At 33.3% G+C, this 16,662-nt stretch overlaps 1 long non-coding RNA gene and 1 pseudogene across 1 annotated transcript in view; one reads left to right on the forward strand and one right to left on the reverse strand.

Annotated features, from left to right (window-relative positions):
• Window positions 1-8,649: 8,649 nt before the first annotated feature.
• On the reverse strand, window positions 8,650-10,860 carry LOC129927154 (uncharacterized; annotated as a pseudogene).
• Window positions 10,861-11,781: 921 nt separating this feature from the next.
• The window catches only part of LOC129927471 (uncharacterized), a 39,682-nt gene continuing 34,801 nt past the window's right edge, over window positions 11,782-16,662 (forward strand). Inside the window, exon 1 of the long non-coding RNA XR_008779081.1 lies at window positions 11,782-11,967. This is a non-coding gene — a long non-coding RNA (uncharacterized LOC129927471). The remainder of the gene's footprint in view (window positions 11,968-16,662) is intronic.

Consider the following 16,662-nt stretch of genomic DNA (forward strand, 5'->3'; position numbering starts at 1 on the left):
GAGTAGGTTGACCATGTTTCACACAGGTCCAGTAGACTAAGGGTTTTTCGTATTGTTAGTCAGCAAGTTATTGTCCCACACTCTTTTCTCCAACCGTGAACCTATATACTAATACTGACCTAACTTACTGACGTTAATAGTATTATATGTCTTAACATTGCTTCAAGAAACTAAACGTTCTAGTCAAAGCCTTGTTCTTCCTCACATATTTTTCACATATTTCTCACATATTTTTCACATATTTCTCACATATTTCTCATATTTCTCACATATTTTTCACATATTTCTCACATATTTTTCACATATTTTTCACACATTTCTCACATATTTTTCACATATGTTTCACATATTTTTCACATATTTTTCACATATTTCTCACATATTTTTCACATATTTCTCACATATTTTTCACATATTTTTCACATATTTTTCACATATTTTTCACATATTTTTCACATATTTCTCACATATTTCTCACATATTTCTCACATATTTTTCACATATTTTTCACATATTTTTCACATATTTCTCACATATGTTTCACATATTTTTCACATATTTTTCACACATTTCTCACATATTTCTCACATATTTTTCACATATGTTTCACATATTTTTCACATATTTCTCACATATTTTTCACATATTTCTCACATATTTTTCACATATTTTTCACATATTTCTCACATATTTTTCACATATTTTTCACATATTTTTCACACATTTCTCACATATTTCTCACATATTTTTCACATATTTCTCACATATTTTTCACATATTTTTCACATATTTTTCACATATTTTTCACATATTTTTCACATATTTTTCACATATGTTTCACATATTTCTCACATATTTTTTACATATTTTTCACATATTTTTCACATATTTTTCACATATTTCTCACATATTTTTCACATATTTTTCACATATTTTTCACATATTTTTCACATATTTTTCACATATTTTTCACATATATTTTTCACATATTTCTCACATATTTTTCACATATTTTTCACATATTTTTCACATATTTTTCACATATGTTTCACATATTTTTCACATATTTTTCACATATATTTTTCACATATTTCTCACATATTTTTCACATATTTTTCACATATTTTTCACATATAGACTTGTTTGTAAAGGTGCTTTTATTTTTTTCCCTCTGCAATGAACTAACCATGAAAGACATTGGAAGAAACACTCTTCTATGGAAATCCCATTTCCCAGATGGAATCTCGAATCGGTAAAGAGAAGAAAAAAAAATCTAAATATGTCAAGCGCCTTGACATAGCAAACGTCACTCAGGGGACCCTGGACCAGACAATTTAAAGAAAGTGCAGGCACACTAAATGTCTAGAGCTTTGAGGAACTAATTTTTGTTGTTTACATTTCAGCGTTGTAAATAATGCTTTTAAGTAACAATCTTCTTATGTTTCTAAGAATAGACTGAACTTGTAATTGGTGTAGTGGCTATAGTCAGATAGTTTTCATGTCATTACAAAGCGTATTACAACTCACTCTGTCTCTTTGTCTGGTAAGAAGTTTGTGCACTTTATTTCTCCCACACACAATCTCAGATCAAGCTAAAGTTTTGCACATTTATTTCTTTTAACTAACACAAGAATAAAAAAAAATTACCAATTAGTTAATTATTTTGTTTGGTATCTAGACGAAGGGAAATAATTTGGTGGTATAATCTGAATTAGTCCCCTTTGTAGGTCGTCGTCTGAAACTTAGTGAACACAACATGAAAAATAGGACGTGACTATAGAAACAATGGATAACGAATAACGATTGAATCGTCCATAATCATGGGCTGATTTATTGCTGTTTTCACCTTCAGAGCCATGAGTTGGAATTTAGGTCATTCCTCACTTTCTTTGTATTTTTAAAAATGCTTTTTATTGTAAGTCGAGATCTATTACAAATCTCATTACATGACTGATCCAGACTTATCGATACAAGTACGCTAAATATAAGCTTCGTTTTTTTTTTATATATTTTTTTTTGTCATAAATGTTCTTGAAATATATTCAAACTGAGCATTCAGTACTTTGTTTGTTGCACAGACAATCGTTTAGATCAGAGACAGTATTAAAAGATGTTTTTTTTTTAGTTTCATGAATAAATCTTTAGTCCTCTCGTCCCTAAGTGTTAGAACTATTTATGAAAATGTAAATCATTGATTATGATCGGTGTAGCCCTCACAACCCAGTCCTACAAGTCCTCCATGCCGTTCCAAATTAGGGATCGTCAACAATGGGCAAAGATTTGATCCCACGGAATAGTGTCTATTGCAGTGTAGGTTATTAGAAAAATAAGAGCTTATAAAGAGCGGACCGGAACCGGTGGCTGTGCGCCTCGTAAAAGTCACGACTCAACCCTCTGACAGTTTTCGCGATCGTCAGTTCCTCGACAAAAAGCGCGGACGAAATAGCGCTATTTCGTCCGTTCTATTTTGTCGCGTCTCCACCGATAACTTGATAAAATCCTTTCTATCGGCGCCCATTTCCAACTGGACTTCATTGAAGGTTGTAAGAAACAGCTATTAAAAAAATTCAATTCCTTACTGAAAACTGTTACTGTTTCGATCCTTGTACAAAATGTAAACCTCGTTGCACGTGATACACCTGTCCCTCCTCATTTTGAAATAAACTAGTCCAAGCAATATACTTCTTTACCATTCCAAGGAGAGTCTATTAAATCTGATGTAGGAGTAAACATTCAGAAATTTGAAAAACATGATAAGTTATAGAAATAGAAGTTAGAGAAAATATGGTTAAACTAGATACAAAGATTTAGACCTAAACAGCCTCACAGTTCGGACTTATGACTTAACTTAAACCACTTCAAAACATCCTTCCATTCAGATTTCTTTTGAGTTTTTTTTTTAATTCTTCCTGCTCTGACTTCTGTTCTCTGGATTCTTTTAAAAATTTGATATTCTCTGATGAATAATTATAATTAGATATTTGTAAATATTTATCAGTTCTAATTTTTTTTTTGATAATAAGAAAATGTCTAATTAAGCATTTGTTTGTTTATATGAAACACCAGAAAGTCTTTATGTCATTTTGTAGTGTCACGATCGCTCGTAGGGGTCGTAATTTGAGTATAGGGGCACCATTAAATGTTAAAGGTAGTAGGATTACTTGTATAGGAATGCGTTTTTGTAAATATACTGATACAGCCGAACATAGAAAACAAAAACAAGTCTAACATGGCGTTGCACCTTCTTAGAAGACCGAAATCCGTGGGCACTAGATGTCTTTGAAAGTCGCCTATGTCGAATCCCTGTTGAGGAAGCCTTCGCCCAATGCTTCACCAGAATTCGAACCCCGGATCCCGGTTCGGAAGTCAAGCGCTTTACCGCTCAGCCACTGCGCCTCGGTCTAACCATCTATTTGCCTCAAATCATCTGTTTTTCACTAATGGGACTTAAAGAGATAGTTATGAAAATAAACAAAAAATGACCTCAGCTCTAGAAGAAAAGCGAGCCAAACGAACAATGGAAGATGCCTCCACCAACCGTTCATTGATTGTTCTGGATCATAGCCGTTATTTAAAAAGGAACCAAAAATTTAGACCCAGAATCTATTGCACGACAAACTCAATGACTGATATGAAGAGAAATTTGTTGGGATAGTTTTGTTGAGGTTTTTTTCACATGAAAATTGTGCGTTAAACTTTTGACATCACAAAGTGATTAGCTAAGTTTTCTTGTTACGTTTTTTGTTAAAAATATTTCATTTTTAATACGAAGAAAATACTTTCTAAATATTTAGTAAAAAAACGTTTGTTTTCCAGACATTTTATTCTAAATAACTGTTTAAAAAATACTTTTTCCTTATAACAATTGTTCTTTTGGTAAAACATTTCTTTTTGTCCTACTTTTCTTTTTCTCCAACTTTTCTTTCTGTCCAACTTTTCTTTTTGTCCAACTTTTCTTTCTGTCCAACTTTTCTTTTTGTCCAACTTTTTTTTCTGTCCAACTTTTCTTTCTGTCCAACTTTTCTATTTGTCCAACTTTTCTTTTTGTCCAACTTTCCTTTTTGTCCAACTTTTCTTTTTGTTCAACTTTTCTTTCTGTCCAACTTTTCTTTCTGTCCAACTTTTCTTTTTGTCCAACTTTTCTTTTTGTCCAACTTTTCTTTCTGTCCAACTTTTCTTTTTCTCCAACTTTTCTTTTTCTCCAACTTTTCTTTTTGTCCAACTTTTCTTTCTGTTCAACTTTTCTTTTTGTCCAACTTTTCTTTTTGTCCAACTTTTCTTTTTGTCCAACTTTTCTTTTTGTCCAACTTTTCTTTCTGTCCAACTTTTCTTTTTGTCCAAATTTCTTTCTGTCCAACTTTTCTTCTGCCTAAATTTTCTTTTTCTACAACTTTTCTTTTTGTCCAACTTTTCTTTCTGTCCAACTTTTCTTTCTGTCCAACTTTTCTTTCTGTCCAACTTTTCTTTCTGTCCAACTTTTCTTTCTGTCCAACTTTTCTTTTTGTCCAACTTTTCTTTCAGTCCAACTTTTCTTTTTGTCCAACTTTTCTTTTTGTCTAACTTTTCTTTCTGTCCAACTATTCTTTTTGTCCAACTTTTCTTTTTGTCCAACTTTTCTTTCTGTCCAACTTTTCTTTCTGTCCAACTATTCTTTTTGTCCAACTTTTCTTTTTGTCCCATTTTTCTTTTTGTCCAACTTTTCTTTCTGTCCAATTTTTAGCGGCCCCCGTAAGGGGAAAAAGCCGCTATTAGGTTTGTGCAAAATGTCCGTCTGTCCGTCTGTCCGTCTGTCCGTCTGTCCGTCTGTCACACTCAGATCTCGAAAACTAGAAGAGATATGAAAAATATTATTTCATCATTAAATCCGGCTTGAAAAGTTTAGGTGCAACGGCTACTTTTGGTTTTCTAAAAGCAAACCGTTTAATTTATAAAATTAATTATGCAAGCGATTTTTTCATAAAAATACACCAATTCTAAAACAATTACGTAAATGTAAGGGAGGCAATGTTACAATATGCTAACAAAGATGGACAATTTTTGTGTATTTTCAGTATCACTAAGTCAAATATATTTTTAAAATGTACAGGAAATGTTTACAACAAATACAAATAATAGTTAAAGACGTTTTTTCTGGTCAACTAGCTGCTAAAATTAAAAGAAAACATTTCTATTTGTTTATAAAAGCTAATAATGCACTTTGTATGTAAATATCACGCACATTTTTTTAAATGGACTTTTTATACAGCGATTTTCGTGCAGTAGCGTAACGTCGCAACATGATCAGGTGCTAAACCAATTCCTTAAACTTTTTTTAAAAATCAGATTTTATTTATTTTTTGTTTAGTGCCCCCATCCGAATAAAAGAAGCTTATTTTTGTGCGTTTTGTCTGTTGGTCGGTCTGTCTGTCACGATTAGATTTAAAAAACTAGAACTCTAAAAGCTATTGAAAATCTGATTTACCCTTTAATGTTCCTCCCATAACATCTCAATAGTTTTAAGTATCTAAAATTGATTGTTCCGGATTTTTTTGTGCAAAACTAATCAACGCCAACAAATGTTTGTTTGCTCTTCTAACTTATATTACATTCTATTTCCATGCTTAAACGTTGCAAAAACACATTATCAATAATATGTTGTTCCGTTTTTTATGTAAATAGCATATTAATGCTAAATCATAATCTCTATACTGACTTATATTTCATTAAGTGTAAAAATGTTCCGGATATTGTTTTATAAAACATGAATTATGCCTAATGATTGTTTGAAATCGCATAAGGCTTTTAAAAAAAGTAATTTACTAGAATTGATTACTGAAAATTACTTTTTAGACATTTAATTTTCTTGTAAAACATAACATAGAAGTTTTGTAATCGATAAAGAAAGTTCCGGATTTTGTTTCTTACAAATCGTCGCCAGAAATTTCCGAATTTATTTAAAAATCTACTAACGCCAAATAATTGTTTGAACTCCCTCTTCTAATTAATAAACAAATAATCTTCTCATTTACGAAATAATTTTTTTACGGATTTTTATGAAAAATATTTTAACTCACTACTCTCTTACAGTACATTTAACTTTCTACCTAAAACATTAAAAAATCTAATTATCGTTAATATTATGTTCCGATTTTTAAGGAAAACAGAATCCAAACACCAAAGTAAGGTATGAAAATCTCTCCACGTGGCTGTAGTACATCTAATTTTTATACGAGACCATCCAAAAAATTTAATTAACGGTATTACATTTATCTGAAATTCTCTTTTTCTTTTACTATTTATACAAACATCCGGAACAATCTATTATATAAACTTTTCAATTGTGTTCATACCTAAAAATTATTGCGATGTTTTGAAACGTAAAATAAAGGTTAATAAATTTTTAATAACTTTTAGTTGTTTTTTTTATATCAAGATAACGGACAGACAGACTGACAGACAAAACGCAAAAACAATGTGGCTTTGATCCATTTTAAATAATATCTATTAGAACTCAGTGCACCAATGTCTATGAACCCTCGTTAAATATCTCGTGTAAATAAAGACATTTTTTTTATGGTACCGGTACTAGCCTATTGTGAGGTAATGGAATTTTTTTTCTTTGACGTCATATGAATGAACTCTTTAAATGTAATGTTAAAAGAACGCACTCGGTGCACCAATGTCTATTAACCCTCGAAAAAATTGCTTGTATTAATGAAAACATATTTTAGTCTAACTAAGCCGTGTGACGTAGTGTTTTTTTTTCCTTTGACGTCACATGGAATGAATTCTTTAAATGAAAGGCTAAAAGAACGCACTCGGTGCACCAATGTCTATGAACACTCGAGAAATGGCTCGTGTTGATAAAGGTGATTTTTAGTCTAGCTAGGCCTTGTGACGTAGTGTTTTTTTTTTCCTTTGACGTCATATGGAATGAATTCTTTAAATGAAATGCTAAAAGAACGTACTCGGTGCACCAATGTCTATGAACACTCGATAAAAGGCTCGTAATGATAAAGGCGATTTTTATTCTAGCTAGGCCGTGTGACGTAGTGTTTTTTTTTCCTTTGACGTCATATGGAATGAATTCTTTAAATGAAATGCTTAAAGAACGCACTCGGTGCACCAAAGTCTATGAACACTCGATAAATGGCTCTTATAGATGAAGGCGATTTTTAGTCTAGCTAGGCCGTGTGACGTAGTGTTTTTTTTCCCTCTGACGTTATATGGAATTAATTCTTCAAATGAAATGAAAAAAGAACTCGGTATAGTAATGTTCATTAAGCCTCGTTATGTGACTCGCGTTTAAAAAAGGAATGATATCTTGATTTAGATATAATCTAGATTTTTTAAACTAGATCTAGATTTTTATTACAGTATATCTAGATCTGGATTTATATTCTAATTAAAATTATTTTAGAGTCTAGATCTAGAATTTCTAGATCTAGTTTAGACTAAAATAGACTAAGATGTAGAATTTCAATTTCTAAACTTAAAGTGTAAAAAAAAAGTGTAGATTTTCATTTCCAAACGTTTTGATCAATATTGTAATGTTTTAATATACTAAAACTAATCTACTATTTTTTTATTAAATTTAAATTTAAATTTACGGCAAATGAATCTTTGAAACATTATTACCTTTGACCATCGGATGGCTGCCTGGTCGTGCGGTTTGCGCGCTGGACTGTCGTTCAGATTTATGGATGGCCCAGGGTTCAAACCCTGCCCGCTCCCATCCCCCGTCGTCCTGCGGGAGGTTTGGACTAGGAAGTAATTATCTTCAACTCTGAAGGAACATCCGAAACGTGTAAAACATTTTACATCAAAATTAAATCACCTCTTGAATATTATTTGCGAATATGCAGATCCGACAGGGATCCGACTTCAACGGGGGCCGCCTCTGAGTTTGTGTAACACAAACTCTCTTTGTAATCTTGTTCTTTTTGTCCAACTTTTCTTTTTGTCCAACTTTTCTTTCTGTCCAACTTTTCTTTTTGACCAACTTTTCTTTCTGCGTCACGTTACTATTTTTCAAATGGATGGCTGCATAATAACGTGGTATACGCTTGTTAAACTTATCTCTTTAAATTGTTAGCACTTGATAAGTATCGTTTTGTATACTATTGTATATGTTTGTCATACTAATGTATCTGTTTTGGTATACTACTGTATCTGTTTGGTATACTAATGTATTTGTTTGGTATACTAATGTATCTGTTTGGTATACTACTGTATCTGTTTTGGTATACTACTGTATCTGTTTGGTATACTAATGTATCTGTTTGGTATACTACTGTATCTGTTTGGTATAATTCTGTATCTGTTTGGTATACTAATGTATCTGTTTGGTATACTAATGTATCTGTTAGGTATACTACTGTATCTGTTTTTATATTCTACTGTATCTGTTTGGTATACTAATGTATCTGTTTTGGTATACAAATGTATCTGTTTGGTATACTAATGTATCTGTTTGGTATGCTAATGTATCTGTTTGGTATACTAATGTATCTGTTTGGTATAATACTGTATCTGTTTGGTATACTACTGTATCTGTTTGGTATACTAATGTATCTGTTTGGTATACTAATGTATCTGTTTGGTATACTATTGTATCTGTTTGGTATACTAATGTATCTGTTTGGTATACTATTGTATCTGTTTGGTATACTATTGTATCTGTTTGTTAACTAATGTATCTGTTTTGTATACTACTGTATCAGTTTGGTATACTAATGTATCTGTTTGGTATACTAATGTATCTGTTTGGTATACTAATGTATCTGTTTTGTATATTACTGTATCTGTTTGGTATACTAATGTATCTGTTTGGTATACTAATGTATCTGTTTGGTATACTAATGTATCTAATTGGTATACTACTGTATCTGTTTGGTATACTACTGTATCTGTTTGATATACTAATGTATCTGTTTGGTATACTAATGTATCTGTTTGATATACTAATGTATCTGTTTGGTATACTAATGTATCTGTTAGGTAAACTAATGTATCTGTTTGGTATACTAATGTATCTAATTGGTATACTACTGTATCTGTTTGGTATACTACTGTATCTGTTTGGTATACTAATGTATCTGTTTTGGCATACAAATGTATCTGTTTTTGTATTTTAATTTATTTGCCTGGTATACTATTGTATTTGTTTTGGTATACTACTGTATCTTTTTGGTATACTAATGTATCTGTTTGGTATACTATTGTATCTGTTTGGTATACTACTGTATCTGTTTGGTATACTAATGTATCTGTTTGGTATACTAATGTATCTGTTTGGTATACTAATGTATCTGTTTGTTATACTACTGTATCTGTTTGGTATACTAATGTATCTGTTTGGTATACTACTGTATCTGTTTGGTATACTAATGTATCTGTTTTGGTATACTAATGTATCTGTTTGGTATACTACTGTATCTGTTTGGTATACTAATGTATCTGTTTTGGCATACAAATGTATCTGTTTTGGTATTTTAATGTATTTGCCTGGTATACTATTGTATTTGTTTTGGTATACTACTGTATCTGTTTGGTATACTAATGTATCTGTTTGGTATACTATTGTATCTGTTTGGTATACTACTGTATCTGTTTGGTATACTAATGTATCTGTTTTGTATTTTAATGTATCAGTTTGGTATACTAATGTATCTGTTTAGTACTAATGTATCTGTTTGGTATACTAATGTATCTGTTTGGTATACTAATGTATCTGTTTGGTATACTAATGTATCTGTTTGGTACATTAATGTATCTGTTTGGTATACTAATGTATCTGTTTGGTATATTAATGTATCTGTTTGGTATACTACTGTATCTGTTTGGTATACTAATGTTTCTGTTTGGTATACTAATGTATCTGTTTGGTATACTAATGTATCTGTTTGGTATACTAATGTATCAGTTTTGTATACTAATGTATCTGTTTAGTACTAATGTATCTGTTTGGTATATTAATGTATCAGTTTGGTATACTACTACATGCCCAATTTTAATCTTTACTTAGCTTAAGCCTCCACTATAAGGATACGTTCTTTTACTTCCCATTCATGAGATGTAGTTCTTAGACGTCTCCTTCAATTATCAGTCATGAGATGTATCTAAGATCTGCTGTCAAGTAGGTCCCTGGCCAATTTAACCGTGTATAGATGCTATTCACATGGGGACATGTGGGCTGGTTCGTCTCCTAGTCAATTATTGCAAACATTTACTGGACTCCGCACATCGCTTGATATCAGGGAACGTGACCACAGAAGCCTGGCCTCGATGTGAGATAATTGTGACATTCTTGGGGGCACTAAAGTCATGACCAAACAACCTATGAATGTCATTTAGTAGATGGGATATTTATTAAAATTGTTTAATGGTAACAACTCTGTACAATACATGTATATCTTCAAGCTTTAGTAAATAGCAGGATAAATCAAAATAAAAGTCAAATTCCAAATCTTAAATTTTTATAATATCACAAATGTTGGATATAAATATCAAAATGAGTTACTTCGTCTACACCAGTGATGCCAGATATGGCCCTGACCCGCGACTTGGTTTCATCCGGCCCATCGAAACGTCGGTACAAAGCGTAGAACAGGTTTATTTTATTTCGTGTTTGTACCATTCCGGTCATGAGGCCCGCGAGACGAGTGTGGGAAATTATAATGGCCCGCAGATCGAATTAGGTTGGGCATCAAGGTGTAAACCTAAGAAGATGTTATATGTTTATGTTATATTTTTTTGAAGTCTCTAATAGCTATTTCTATTTCTGGGACGATGCTTTGCGTGTTTTGTTTTAAATACAGTTTTATTTTTGTTTATATTGATGTATGTCAGTCTTAAAGTTTACCATACTACAACTGACATAATGGGAAAGCTAGCAAAGAGTGACTAGAGATAAGCGAAGCCATATTGAAGACAGATAATGAACGCGACACTAACTATCCATCGGTTAGCAAAGAGAGGAAATATAAAGCCAAAAGTGACAGAAGGCTTAGACTTCATAAACTACATCCTGTTAGAAGAAATAAACCATGGCTTTAATCCTACGCTGCTATTTCTTAAATATTATACTTAATGATGTTATGATCTTATGTTATTTTACATCACCATATCTTATAAAATACAGACATTACTTTAAAAAAAAGAAGATAGCCTAATTACATTCTACGCGTGTTCCTGGGTCTGTTTAGTCATACGTGTTAACCAATGACTTAAATTCTGCCAAGTCATTGGATTTCGGGTGTTCTCGATAATCTTTCAGATAATTTAATAATCTTAATCCTAGTCCAAACCTCCCGCAGGACCACTGGTGAATGCAGAGGGCAGAGTATTAACCCTAGACCGTCGAGACGACTGTGCGAAAGTTCTGCGCCCAAACCGAACGACCAGGCAACCATCCAATCGATCTGAAGCCGCAAGTAAAAAAAAAAAAAAGATTTCCCACAGAAGACACAATAAAAACCACCGAAAAAAACAACAACCCTAAAACGAAAATATATTTTAAAAAAAAATGACAACTTAGAAACACAAAAACAAAATTACTTTTAAATTCAGAAACATCTTTAAAAATCCTCAAACTCTAATTTTCTTTGGTTTAACTAAGCAAAACGAGGAAGTCTGTCTTTTGATTTCTCTGTTTCTTAAGTTACAAAGTCTGATTCACCAGTTTCTTGCTCATCCCCCCCTTTCACCCTTTCGATTCACCCTAATGTAATGCTTTTCACCTAACACTAAACAAGTGGGAGCGGGAGAGAACGCCCTGTTCACACTGTGCCAGCGCCTCGATGGTGTCTTGACTCGCCAAGCGCTGCTCCATTTCTTTCATCCTTATCTCAGTGACCAGTACTGGTCATTACCGAGTGGACACTTTATTAGTGGTCAAATTTTATTTTTATTTTGAATTAATCGGAGTGGTCTAGTGTTGGAAAAAATTCTACCGAGATCTACAAGCTGATGTAAAACAAAAAAAAGGTAATGAACGTGTTGTATATTTTCATTGATTACTTTTTTTTTACAAAGCTTATATCAACTCACTCTGTCTGTCTTTCTGTCTGTCTGGTAATAAGTTTGAGCACGTTATTTCTCCCACCCCATTCTCGCATCAAGTTGAAACTTTTCACAATTATTCATTGACATAGACATTACATGAATCAATAACAAAAAAAATCAACCAATAGCTCATATTATTTTATTGGTTATTAATTATTTTGTTTGATATCGAATAAAGGAAATAACTTATACATATTTGAGAGCTTTAGTTGTAAGCGTAGAGTTCCTCACCTTAAATAAGCTTTAGGTTATTTAAAAACGATTTTTTTATGTTTTGCATGCTTGGTTTATGAGCTACAAATCAGAAAGGAAAAGAGTAGTGTATTGATGCTAACTAGAATGACTATTGTAATCATATTTAATCTAGGGGCATGCTAGTAAATACATTTTAATATTTCATGTGTCGTATTTTATATAGCAACTCACGTTTGCACACGTTTGTACTAAACCGTCTCTCTAGGGTTAATGTGAGTTCCTGTAGGGGGATGGATGTGTCATTGATTATTATGTACATTTCACAAGATTATCACCATTAGTAAAATTACTAAATTTGCAGACACTTCAGTACAAAAGGCTAAAAGGTAAAGTAGCAATAATAACTTACAAATCAGGGGCGGGCTGGCTATAGGGGTATTCGGGCAGATGCCCATCTGAAGCCTAGAGACAGAGAAATACAATTTTAAACCTAGAGACAGAGAAGTAGCATATTAGATCTAGAGACAGGGATTTACTCTCTTAGATAATAGACAGATCTACCATCTTAAACCTAGGGCCTAGGGACAGAGAAACCAAGAACTAGAGAACTACCATCTTAGATCTAGAGACAGAGATTTACCATCTTAGATAATAGACAGATCTGCCATCTTAAACATATGGAAAGAGAACGTCTGTAATTAACAAGATATACTATAATCCATCCATCCATCCCAGGAGCGCTACAGCCCATGGAGGGCTCTGATCTGCTTCAACACATCCTTCCATTTAGATCTCTTTTGGACCTTTCGTCTCCGCGCCCTAACCCCAAGCTGTTGCAGATCTGCTTCCACATCATCAATCCATCGCATTCGGGGACTGCCTTTGGGTCGCCTGCCAACTATAATGCCTAAGGAAAATAAGGCCACGATTTCAAATTTCTGTCTCTGTGGCGTAATGAGTTCAATTGAACACAACAAATACTTACACACAAAATAAAGTAGTTTTAAATCTAGCAGTTGTCTTTCTTTCACATCAACGGAATGTCTGCGTGCTGGTTAGATATGAGCATTGTCAACACGATGGACCAAAGGTAGAAACTTCCATTTATTATCTCTTGTCTTTCTTAACAATGTTTGGGCCTTGGCGTAATAATCTTTTCTAAAGTAACCTTTTCGAACATGTATAGAAAAACAAAAAAGCATATACATTTTGATCACATTTGTTAAAATTATCCAAAGATATTTGGATTTATGTATGCTTGGAATTATGGCAGATTAGCTTTCCACAAAGGGGGTTTAGATACCAAAAAATACTCGCCTATAAACAAGTAATCTGAAAATCTTTACTATTCCTAAATACAGTCTTTTCCCCTTCTATCAGATAGCGACTCTCTGTTGTTGTTTTGTTTTGAATAAAGAAAGAAAACAAGCCAAACCAAAATCATACTTTTAAGTTTTAAAACCAAAGTTGATCTAATGAAAAATGAGGCTAATTATTGCCATTTATCCGGAAACTACAGGGTTTAGCTCCCTTTTTCTTAATTAAAACAAAATTATTTAATTAGTACTAAAATGATAAACCGATTGGTTAATTTTTGGATCGATTTGTGTATCAATTAAGTATAATTAAGAATAATTATACCAAATTTTTAATTTAAATTTTCGGGATCTTTGGGCGCCTCCGAGTCCACCCAGTTCTAATGGCTACCGGACATTAGTTGGGAAAAATAAATGGCGGTTGGTCGTTGTGCTGGCCACAATTACACCCTCGTTAAATGTGGGCCACAAAAACAGATGACCTTCACATCATCTGCCCTATAGACCACAATGTCTGAAAGGGGAATTTTTTTTTTATGTTAAATTTTAACTCGATCCCTGATTACAAAGTGAGAAAAAATGTGTTAATTTAAACGTAAAAATGGGACTAAATCCATAGATATATCCTCATCTCTCATTAAGTAGCATTTCTTCCCCTTATTTAAAAAAAAATAATTAATCAACAACATTTCATTAACAAATTGATCCATGTTTTATTAGGTTCCATAAATAATTATGCAAAATTTCAACTGTATCTGGGAGAAAAAAAGACATGTTAAAACGTTTTACCATACAGACAGACGTAGTGAGTTGGTACGAACTTTAAAAAAAAATGGCCAGTAATGGCTGAAACTCAAACTGTCGTGTTCGTAAACTTAGCTATCTAGCCATACTTTGATGTGTGAATTATTCTCCTGAAATAAATGATGTATGTATGTTTTACTTCAAGCTTTGACTAGTACCTTGTGACGTATTTATGTCCTCTCTTTCAACTTTCGATTTTGAAAATAAATAAACAAATTGATCAAAATGACTCTTGTGAGTCAATAGCACTCGAATACGCTTTTGTTTTCTCTGTTTCTTAACGAAGTCAATTCTTTCAAACATATTTTATCATGAAATTATATTGGCCTGCAAAGTGATCAAACCCAAGACATTCGCGCTATTAGTGTGACGCTGTATCAGTTTCGTTTATCATCATCATCATCAAACTCCATTTGAGTGAGGGCTTGAGAGGCTCAAATCCTCTCTTGCTAAAGCCCTGGACAGAAACCCTGCTGTATTGCGTAGTGCATACATGTCACCATATAGTTCACGAATTTTTGGTTTCCCAGACCTGTCGAGACGGAGATCAGCAAGTCTGGGGCAGTCAAACAGAAAATGAGGCACGGTTTCCTCTTCTTCCCCGCAACGGGGGCAACGTGAATCGAAATTTGGCAATAGCCGTGAGAAATATGAGCCAACAGGACAGTGCTGTCCTGCACTGTGCTATAATAGCTTGCTCAGGCCTGGACAGCCTCCACCACGGGGAAGTGCGGTCGGGGCGCCTCATACACTCCCAGACTCCGCAGGCTTTTTGGGACTTGTACCATCACTCAATCCACTTTTTCATTTCTGTTTTTTTTTTAATTATAGCCAGAGCATGGTGGAAACTTACAGTCGGTTCGGTGGGTGGAATTTGCACTCCCCAATGGGCCAGGGAGTCTGCAATTGTGTTGCCAGTCACACCAATGTGACTCGGTACCCACTGCATTATTACAGTTTCGTTAGCCACCAATACTACAACACTAGAAATGTTAGCTTGAAATTTAAAAAAAAAATTAGGCTAAACTTTCTTTATGGATGAAAATATTTTGAAAATGTGGTTGTTGGTTGGAACTTCGTTGGAAACTTCAATAATACTTAAATCAAGTGTTTCACCTCTGATTATAATGTATCAATCTTGGTTGTATTTCAGAGCCTTTTAAAATATATAACACGGGTCAGAGCCTTTGCTATCATTTTAGTATTTTTCTACTAAACAAATTCCCACTGCTCTCCTAACTTTACCAGATCTATCTCTTTGAAGCTAAGTGAAATTTTATGCCCCAGGAGATGATTTCTATCCACGTCATGACTTGATCTATAGTACAAAATATCAATCGCCCTGTATAATTGGAATTTCCTACCATGTCACATGTCTTCGAGAAATAGTTTTTGGCATCATGTTTTCCCATTTCCGATTTCTACTAGCAAACTGTAGTACGTATAAAACATATCACTCTTCCAAATTTCTTTTCTCGATGTTTCAATTTTGCAGTCGGAAAAAAAACATAAATGCTAGTTATTGATTTTGGTATAATGTACCAGTTTTTCTTTGGGGGGGGGGGGAGGAGACTTGATTGATGGACTTACTCATAAATGCATAGATCTTATGGTAGATACCAGTTTCTCCGTCTCTGAGTGCTAGTTCAAGACTGATCAAACGATTCATGAGTCTGGAAGTTCATTATAGGAAGTTGGATTGCCTCCACTTCTTTTTGCTGTTGCCAGAAGACGCGTTCCTTGGACCCCTGGGAAATTTTTTTTTCCTAAACATTATATGCACTAAGTTGTGGTCTAAACATTGACATTCAAAATGCAGATTATGAGTTTGTAGTAGAATGATAATAATGTTATATCTACATTTGATGGGGAGGCGATGTGGCTGAGCGTAAAACAAGTGTCCGGGGTTCGAATCCTGGTGAAAAATGGGATTTTCAATTTCGGGATCATTTGGGCGCATCTGAGTCCACCCAGCTCTAATGGGTACCTGACATTAGTTGGGGAAAAGTAAATGCGATTGGTTGTTGTTATGGCCACATGACACCCTTGTTAACCGTGGGCAAGAGAAACAGGTGACCTTGACATCATTTGACCTATAGATCTCAAGGTCTGAAAGGAGAACTTTACTTTTGATGGAATGCTTCCTATGAATACTTACATATGCATAAAATATGTTCTTATTCCTGATTGTTGATTCCATTACGTTCTAATTAAAAGATATACCAGTGGAAAAAAATGAATATTAAGACTAGTGTATCTTATTGGTTTTAATTTAGTTCATTACTTATTCATTTTTTGACTA

The sequence above is a fragment of the Biomphalaria glabrata genome, chromosome 7 (assembly GCF_947242115.1).
Source record: "Biomphalaria glabrata chromosome 7, xgBioGlab47.1, whole genome shotgun sequence".
NCBI classification, from domain to species: Eukaryota; Metazoa; Mollusca; class Gastropoda; family Planorbidae; genus Biomphalaria; species Biomphalaria glabrata.